Source organism: Anas platyrhynchos, chromosome 21 (genome assembly GCF_047663525.1).
Source record: "Anas platyrhynchos isolate ZD024472 breed Pekin duck chromosome 21, IASCAAS_PekinDuck_T2T, whole genome shotgun sequence".
Taxonomy (NCBI): Eukaryota; Metazoa; Chordata; class Aves; order Anseriformes; family Anatidae; genus Anas; species Anas platyrhynchos.
The window spans coordinates 8,297,977-8,306,697 of NC_092607.1; positions in this window are offsets into that span (position 1 = coordinate 8,297,977).

Below are 8,721 nucleotides of genomic sequence, written 5' to 3' on the forward strand. Positions count from 1 at the left end.
CATGGGATGCTGGCTGCAAGATGCTTTCCAGTTCAAGAGGCATCAGCCTGTCCCACTGCCTCCCCGATCTCTGGGCTGTGTGACAAACCTGCTTTGCTGCTGGGACACCCTTGTTTTCACAAAGAGGAAGGAGAATCAGAAAAGCATTAAAATCAACAGCAAAAACCTCTTGCATTAGAAAAATAAACTGCTTCCTCCTGACTTGGAGAACAGCTATCAGCAAGAAAGACATACATTCATTACCGAGTCTTGTTTGCGAAGAAATTTTAAGCAAATGTTGGTAATAATGGGACACAATGGAAAATGATAGTCCTGTACGGTTTTCATATTGTGTTAGTTCAGATCTACCAGCACCATCTGCTTAATTTCACCTTTCTCCTCCTGATACCTCCTGTAAATTTCAGGGCTACCTCCCTACATCTATATCTGGGTATAATTTGAGTGTAATTTGATACATAATTAGGGTAGAATAGAAGACTGAGTATTTAACTATCCATATATCTCTCTCTAATTTAAATAATTCTTAATATATCTAACTAGTTTGCCTCATACTACACTGATGTGTATTGAACTGGGGATAATGAAATAAGGAATGTGAGGGGGAAAAATATTATTTCAGAGTCGGAAGATCACCAATTAATGACATGAAAAGCCTGGTGGGAATATCTGTACGCTTAATGCCCCTTCTGCTTCGAATATAATGCGGTCATAGTCTCTGGCATGAGGGCTCTCAGAACAGTTTTCAGAAAAACTTCTATTTCTGTGAAGCTGTGTGAATGTGATCAAATGTTCCACAGCGTTCAGACAGGACTTCAACACACAGAGGATAGGAGAGACGAATTTGACCCTTGGCTAATTTCAGCAAAGTCTTAGGTGTTGCATTTAAGACTGGAACAGATTGCCTTCTGCAGTTGTATCTTCTCTTTCTCTCTCTTGTGTCTAGAGAGAAGCCAGATCACTGGCTTAAATAAGAAGCCTAAATTTGAGATGGTTAAAGTTAGGTGAGAACAACTCCTTGGTGTGTGACTGTCCATCCCTGATGACTCAATGTACTGTGTCACAGTCAGGGAACTGCTGAGCTGTCAAACAGGAGTTGGCTGGGGTTTTATTCTGGTGAAACAGCACTGCTGGATTTCATCCTGCAACGTGGGAAATGCTTTACACATTCCTCTCCTTAACAATACCAATTGTCCCGCTCATGCTGGAATAGGGGCAGGTGCTGACAGATATCACCGAACCACATCCATGGGAAGGAGGCAGGCCAGGAGTCAGATGTGGCTACACGTCTGAGATTTCAAAATGCCATTCTATCTTCCTTGAAGAAGAGGGTAACATGAAAAGCTCTGAAGTTTCTGAAGGGTAAAATAAAGTTTAATTTTGATACATATTTGAAGTTTAGTATTGTTTGCTTGCTTTTACACAATATAAAATATAGCCATTGAAATCGTATAATGTTTAGCATACAACATGTAAAATATTGAAAATACAGTACCATGTTGCTTAATACCAGATGGTTATTGGAAGAACATCGGCTATGGAAGTTTTTGACATTGAAAATTTAAAAGGAATGCATTCTGTGCAGTGGAATATTTTGATTTATACAGACTGTTATTTTCAGTAGAAATTTTTTTTTCAGGAAATCTTCAATCTACTTGAATATACCAAAAAGCAGAGCAGGACAGGAGCCACAGCCCAATCTCCCACCTGCTGTGATCTGGGACAGAAAGAATGCTTAACCTCACAAAAGAATAGCTCAGCTGAATACAGTTCGGGTATTTTTGCTGTGTTTTGGATTTGTTTGTTTGTTTCTGCAACACAATCCCTTCTCTTTCTTCCCAACAATTTCTAGGGATGCCAACAGGACTTCTCGCACATGGGGCTGTGCTTCCTCCTGCACACAAGCCCCACTGCTGTGCTCCCTGCTTCCACCACCACCTACCTGATCATGCACAACCCAAAATGTCAGGTCACCTTGCTGGCTGGGAGCATCTCTCCTCAATGCTTCTTCTTTCTGGAGTAGCTGAAGGGAGTAGCGAAATTTTCAATGCTACCCTGCAGCACCCCAGGGGTTGCAGCTCACAGCCTTGCTCCCATCCCAACCCCAAACCCCATCACCACGGGACGAGCTGCCCGAGCTCGCTCGCACGCTTCCTCCCCCTCCTTGTCAGGGTTCCTTTCTGTGCAGAACAGATGGGCACAAGCTGTTTGGGAACCGCCACCCTGCCCTCCCCCAGGCCCTGCGGAAAGATGCATCACCGGAGCAGGGAGCCATCCCTCCCCACCCTTTGAGAGGGGCAGGTAAAAGTTTAACCAGGCTGTCTTTCAGCGGTGGAGGCAGAGCCGCCTTTCATAGCCGTGATAAATTGCTGCTGTCAAAACTACATGAATGCTCATATTGAAAAGCTCTTCTTTCTTTCTTTTTAACTTGCCCCCTCTCTCCAGTCACACGGCGTCTCTCGGTTGTTAGCCAACATTTAATGCCCACTTAGTCAAAGGGCACTTCCACTCCTTCTCGGCTCCCTGCCCTGTCCCCTGGGGCTGCTGGGGCTGAGTTGTCACAGAAATACTGATGAGAAATAAAATAAAAAATACGGGGTGAGGAAGAAACCCTTTAATATTTTTAGGGCTTTTTATTTCATTTTGGTTCTCCTCCAGTAGTCCCTCACCAAAGCAGCTGTAGGATGGGGAGTTGGACAGACAGATATCTTCTAAGGAAGTTTCCACCTGTCTGCAAGTTCTTAGTTAATAGATTAATTTTTTGTGTAACATTTTCCAATGGTAGTAATGAATGCGTAACACAAAACAACCCAGCACAGTTCGTTTCCAGTAGATGTGCAGCACCAAGGCCAAAGCATTCTGGAAGTGTCCCAGAGAAGGACAGCATGCCCAGCTCTTTATACTGTCCAAGACCCTTCCCCACCTTTTCTCCATGGCTTCCAGGGCATTTGTGAACAAATGGATTATTCTTGGCTTTGGGACTACCAGGAAAGTCGGGCTTAGGGTGCATGGCAGCACTGCTCGGAAGCACTGACCCAGCTCTGCCTAGCACAGCCGTCCTGCAGCTGCCTCAGGACCACAGCTCTGGGAGAGGCAGCAAAGCCCAGAGTGAGTAAATCTGACCCAAACACCCACCCCGAGCACCCACACATGTGCTGGTGCTGTATTTACTCCTGTGATGGCCACCAGCTCCTCTCCTCCTCACTGTAAGGCCAGGGATGACGGCAGGCCCAGCTGGCCCAGCAGGCCTTTGTTCCACACGTGGTTCCTGAGGAGAGATTTCAGACCTGTTCCCACTCTGCTCTAACTCTTCCCCCTCAGGTTTCCTGTACAGACATCTTGCCATCACCCAGCACTCCCTGTATATTCTCTGGACTGTGAACATAAACGCCACTCTGTGACACCAAGATGTGGTATGCACTCAGCTGTCCTAGGTGCATCCTCTCCGTGACAAATATTTCTGCTGCGGAGCTGGTTACAGTGCCACCACCCTTATCACCATTGGCCTCCACTAGGACTCAGCACTGTCCACCCCTGTGTATGTATTTTGGGATATTCATATCACTGGGACACTGTCATCATCCCAGGTGATTTGCTCCTTAACCCTTGCCATACCCATACACGCACAGAACATGGGCAATGAAGGCTGTATAACTCATGCCCTGCTCACAGTTTCATACATACTCTCAGAGATTTTAGGAAAATAAGCAAAGACCAGGATTCACACTCTCATTGTAATGACTTCATATATTCTGACAGCAAGAACATCACTTGAAAAGATTTGCCCTCAGGTGAGCTAAAAAAGGGATGTTACTGAGAAGATTGCTGATGATCCTCCTTTGGAAGTGCTTCTCCATCCACCATCAGAAGTGAAGCAGGAACAACACACTCCTGATAAAGGCGTGTGTGGTCCTTCCTCCTATAGACCCTCAAAGCTCCTGGAGGGCCTTTGCACCACTTCAGCTCACCTGGTTCCAGCCCTGCAGCTCTGCTGCCGTCATCTCCTGTCCCCTCCTCATACCACTTCAGATCAGCCAAGTTGCTCCCCAGTTATTAACTGCTTTTGACTGACTTCTTAAGTTAATTATAATTTCACAGTGCAATATCAAGCATGATTAAAACAATTAGGTTTTTCTCCCCCTTGCAATGCCTCCCTTTCTTCACTTTCCCTTCTTCTCCTCCCTCCTTCTCCTGCCTCCTTTCACCCTGGAAGTTTTTAGGTACGCTTCTGCATCACTGCAACAAATTGCGTGGTAGGACCTGAAATTATTGCCCTCTTAAATGCATTAAACTGTTCATAAAGCAATTTGCAATGCCGGTTACCAAACTACAGTGAGCCTCCCAGCCTGACACCTCCCTGGTGCAGAAGGATTCTTGGCAGCCATACGCTGCTGCAATGCTCTCGCTCACTGTAGTCGATGCCTGAAACTTAGGAGAAATCAATGCAATTATAGATATGAAGGTCCAATTACTGTGAGATGTAATCAGTCTTTATCTCTGAGTCCCTTCAAGAAAATCAGGGAGGCCTTTTCTTCTTTCCCTTGTGAAGGGAGTAGCAATGTGATACAAAAGCATCTTTTAATGGAAGAAGGAAGCAAGGGGACGCCTGTCATACAGCAGGTTGGTTCTGATGGTGTTCCTGATCCTGACTTCCCCCAGTACTGGTGAAATTATTCCTGATTTACACCTTTGTGCATCCATTGTGTCTGGTGAGCCCAAGACCCTACTGACACGGTTGTGGGGTTCCTGCACCAGCACTGTGTGTGCGGTCGCCTCCTCCCACAGACTCCTGGCACAATTTTGCACAGTTGGGATTTTCCCCAAGCAACTGTCACTTCCCTGGTGGGTGTAGGCTTGTTTGGACATCCCCAAAGAACAGGGGAGAAGACAGTTTGCAGTCACCATGTAGGCAATATGGGCAGGCTCTGCCCAGTGACAGAATGCACGCTGCAATAATTTGATTTGACCAGGGCATTGACTGCTGCGCACGGGAGGTCTAGATAGACTCTGTCTCTTTTTGCTTTACCTTTATCCAGCACAGCAGGATCCTGACCAGGGCCAGGACATGGCTTTATTATACAAGTAGAAATAAGTAACCATCTGCATTAATAAAGTATGCAACACTTTACCTCTGTTAATTAGGAAGCAAATAAATTAGAGATAGTTTAAAAAAAAAAAAAAAAAAAAAAAAAAGATATATATCCTATATATTAGCTAATCATTTAATTACTGGAACTATATTAAGAAATACATGTATATATAAAGTATAAAATATGCTCCAGAATAACAAAATATCGTGGTTTATTTCTAGAACTGCAGAACATGATTTTGCTTGCTCCCACAGCCAAGTGTGAAGAAGACTATTTAGCACAAGCCTCATAGCACCTTGCTCAGGGATCCCAAAGCGCCCAGCAAGCGTTGACAGAGCTGCCTGTCCCCATCAGTGAGTAGCACCAGGCAAAGGGGAGCCTAGGAGACCCGTTCTCCCATCCTGCCTGCGCTGCTGAGTCAAACCTGCAGGTTTGCTCCCCACTCCTCTTCTGGGCAGCACCCATCCACCTCCCCGAGCCTCCTGCCAAAAGCTGCAGGAGCCAGGTTGTCACCAAGCTGAGATCTGGGGACAGCAGGTAACAAGACAAGCTTCCCCTCATCGTGCTTGGATGTTCGACCCCTACCTCTCATTGGGTATTTTCTTTCTCATCCCACCACATGAATTACAGTAAGTAATTTGCTTATCAGAGGAAACAAAATTTCTGTTGCTGTGCAGACTGGTTTTGTGATGCTGAACGAGTGTTGCCTGTTAGGGGTGTAAATTTAGAGTTAATCCTGCTTTTTGGTAGTGTGCATTTTCTCTGTAGTTGTTTATTCCACATTTTGTGTCTGCCCCAGGATGGATCGAACTGTTTAACCTTTGACTGCAAAGTCAGAAGAATGACTCACTTGGAAGCTAAAATGTAAATAAATGTATGCATTGCTAAATAAATCAAACCCTAATACATTAAACTAGGGCTGATAAATGTCCTGATTAAAATCGTGCATAAATAAAGGGGGCAAAATATCAGACAGTGGGCTTGAAAGCAGTAATTTCAGGGTGTAATTCAACACAGCACATGTAATAGTAACTAAATTGTTTTATTCCTTCACTTTGCTGTACTAAATGCAGTGAATTCTTCCCACTACAGTTGGAAGCAAGCACTAGGTATTATCACAAACACTACAAAAAGATGAAATATGGGTGATTTATTGATTGATTAAAAAATCTTTTCTTAATTACATTGACTAGAAAACACTCCAAACCTGTTAAACTTTTCAATACAGCACAGAAAAGCGAGGAGCTGGTAAATGAACGGTCTCTTTGCCATATTCCTCCTGTAACTGTGTTTGCCTGAGCACATAGACAGAAAAGAAGTTCGTCTCCTGCACAGGTACGTTCCCCTCTGGCACTAAATTACCAAGCACTACCCCCAATTACAGTCTCTAAAACCATTAGCAGTTAAGAGAAAATAATCCCTGCAATTTGTGAAGCAATAAGTGTTATGTACGACCGAGGAATATGCAAAAAGGAGCGCAGCCACACTCTGCCAGGGAGCCCAGGCTCAGCTCAGGACTGCCACCTCCCTGCTCCTTGCAACATGCAGAACCGCTTGAAGCAATTCTTCTGTACATATAGATGTTCTCTTTTCTTGTGTCTTGTACTCACCGAGCTATCTCAGGGCGGCAAGTCTGTCTGCAAGGACTTGCATGCTTGCACATGTCATTTTTTTGGCTCCCCTGAGGGAAAAGGTGTTGTTTGCCTCCCACGTTGGATTGAGCCCTCTGAACCCAGTGTTTTCACATTCTCCATCACCCTGCTGCGTGTGAATCGTGTACCAACTAAGCAGACCTTTACATCACCTTCCTGGATCAATTTTTCCCTCCAGGTGCTGATTGAAACACAAATGAAATACTTTTTTTCTACCAATGATGTCCTTTCCTCACGTACCTGCCTGCAATCGTTATTTCTGGGGGATCTTACCAAACAAGCTGCAGGTTTCTAAAACAGGCCGTTTTCACAGTGGAGGAGCCCAGAACAAAAATGTGTAGCCCTCAGATGTTTGGCTGAAGAGCACTCTTGTTTTTCTGGAATTTTATCTGTGCCCAGCAGTGCAGGTGGGGCTTCCCTGTGTTTCCTAACCTGTCCCCTTTGCTTCCACAGTGCAGGTCAGCTCCTCCCTGCATGAGGAGATGTCCTCCTCCAGAAGGCAGACAGACCAACTAGGTCTTCCATCACTTACCAGGAAGACTTGACCTTCTTGGACTCGTTATTTAGCTCTCCTGCTTGTCACCTCGGGATCCTCCAAACAACCATTCTTCTTCAGCGTGTTCCCCTCTGGTGCATTCTCCCAGCAGTGCCGCTCCTTAGTAATTGATTTCTGCATTTTAGGGGTGCTTTCCTTCCCAATCTCACACTGCCCCCTTAGACTTCAAGAGGCAAGGACTGAAACTGAAAAGACAGTTCCAGGGCCCTACAACTCAACCCAGATCAATTGCAAGGTCATACCAGTGATGTAAGGACTGGAGTGAAAAGAGGAGGACACGTAGCACCCTGAAAATTGCAAGAGGAGTAATTTACCAGACACATTGATGAGCCAGGATTTGGGCATGCACTTTAATTTTATTGGAGTGGGATTTGAAGTGTGTGTTCTGGTACAATCCTAAATCAATATACATTCCTAAACAGAGGCCTAAACAACTTATGCTTATAGGTAACCACTTCCCCTCTCTGTCCTTGTACCAGTAAGGTGTGACCAAGGCAGCTTCCTAATTTGTGAACCAGCTGTTGGGACCAAATGATGCTGGGGGTTGGCATAAGAGCATTGTCAAGCTTCCACATCCCAAATCTTGCCTTTCCAAATAAGCACGAACTGACACCATCCAACACCTGGTCGTATCAAGAGAGAACCTTTTGGAGATCTGTTTCATCTGCTGCTACCAACACATGAACAAAAGATGATTATTGAGCAGAGCAATTCAAATAGCACAGAAATTGATTTCTTTTTCACCAGCGCAGTTACCTGGAAAACTTTTCATTCCCTATTGAGGTTATCTAGCTAAAATAATAGCCTGTGCAATGCTTCTGTCTCCTGCCTGAAGCCAGAGTCACCCAGACTCTCCCTGAAGCTGGAAATGAAGTTTTCCCTCCCTCCTTAGCCTCTAAACTTTGATCACGATCCCAGCAGATGCAAAATATTTGCAGTAAGAGGTGCCAGTGCCGTCAGCTCACCACAGCAGCTCCCAGTCAAAATGTTTGCATGCACACTTCAGAGTATCATTTATCTTGAGGGATGTCAACTCTAAAAATGTTAGCGCATGTCACTGTCAAAGCAAATGCCAGAAATTAGCTTTCTTTCATCTGAAAGAAGAATAATTAACTTTGCAACTGTTTCCAAAAGTGCTAATTAATGGGTTTCACCAACTTGATTTGTCAGGATACATCTTGATTGGAACAACAGCTTGTTCTTCCCCTTGAGGATTATGGCTCTTCTTTTGGACTCTTTTCCTCATCCGCCAATTTATTGTGAGTTGAGAAAAATGGATGTCATTTACAACACAAAAATAAACACGCAAAAAAGGGAAAGCCCCAGAGACATGTTAACATTTATTAATTATTTGTGTACGCTTCTCTATTAAAAATAATGTAAGAACACAGTGTTCTACATTAACAGACTAATCTTTAAGCAAGAC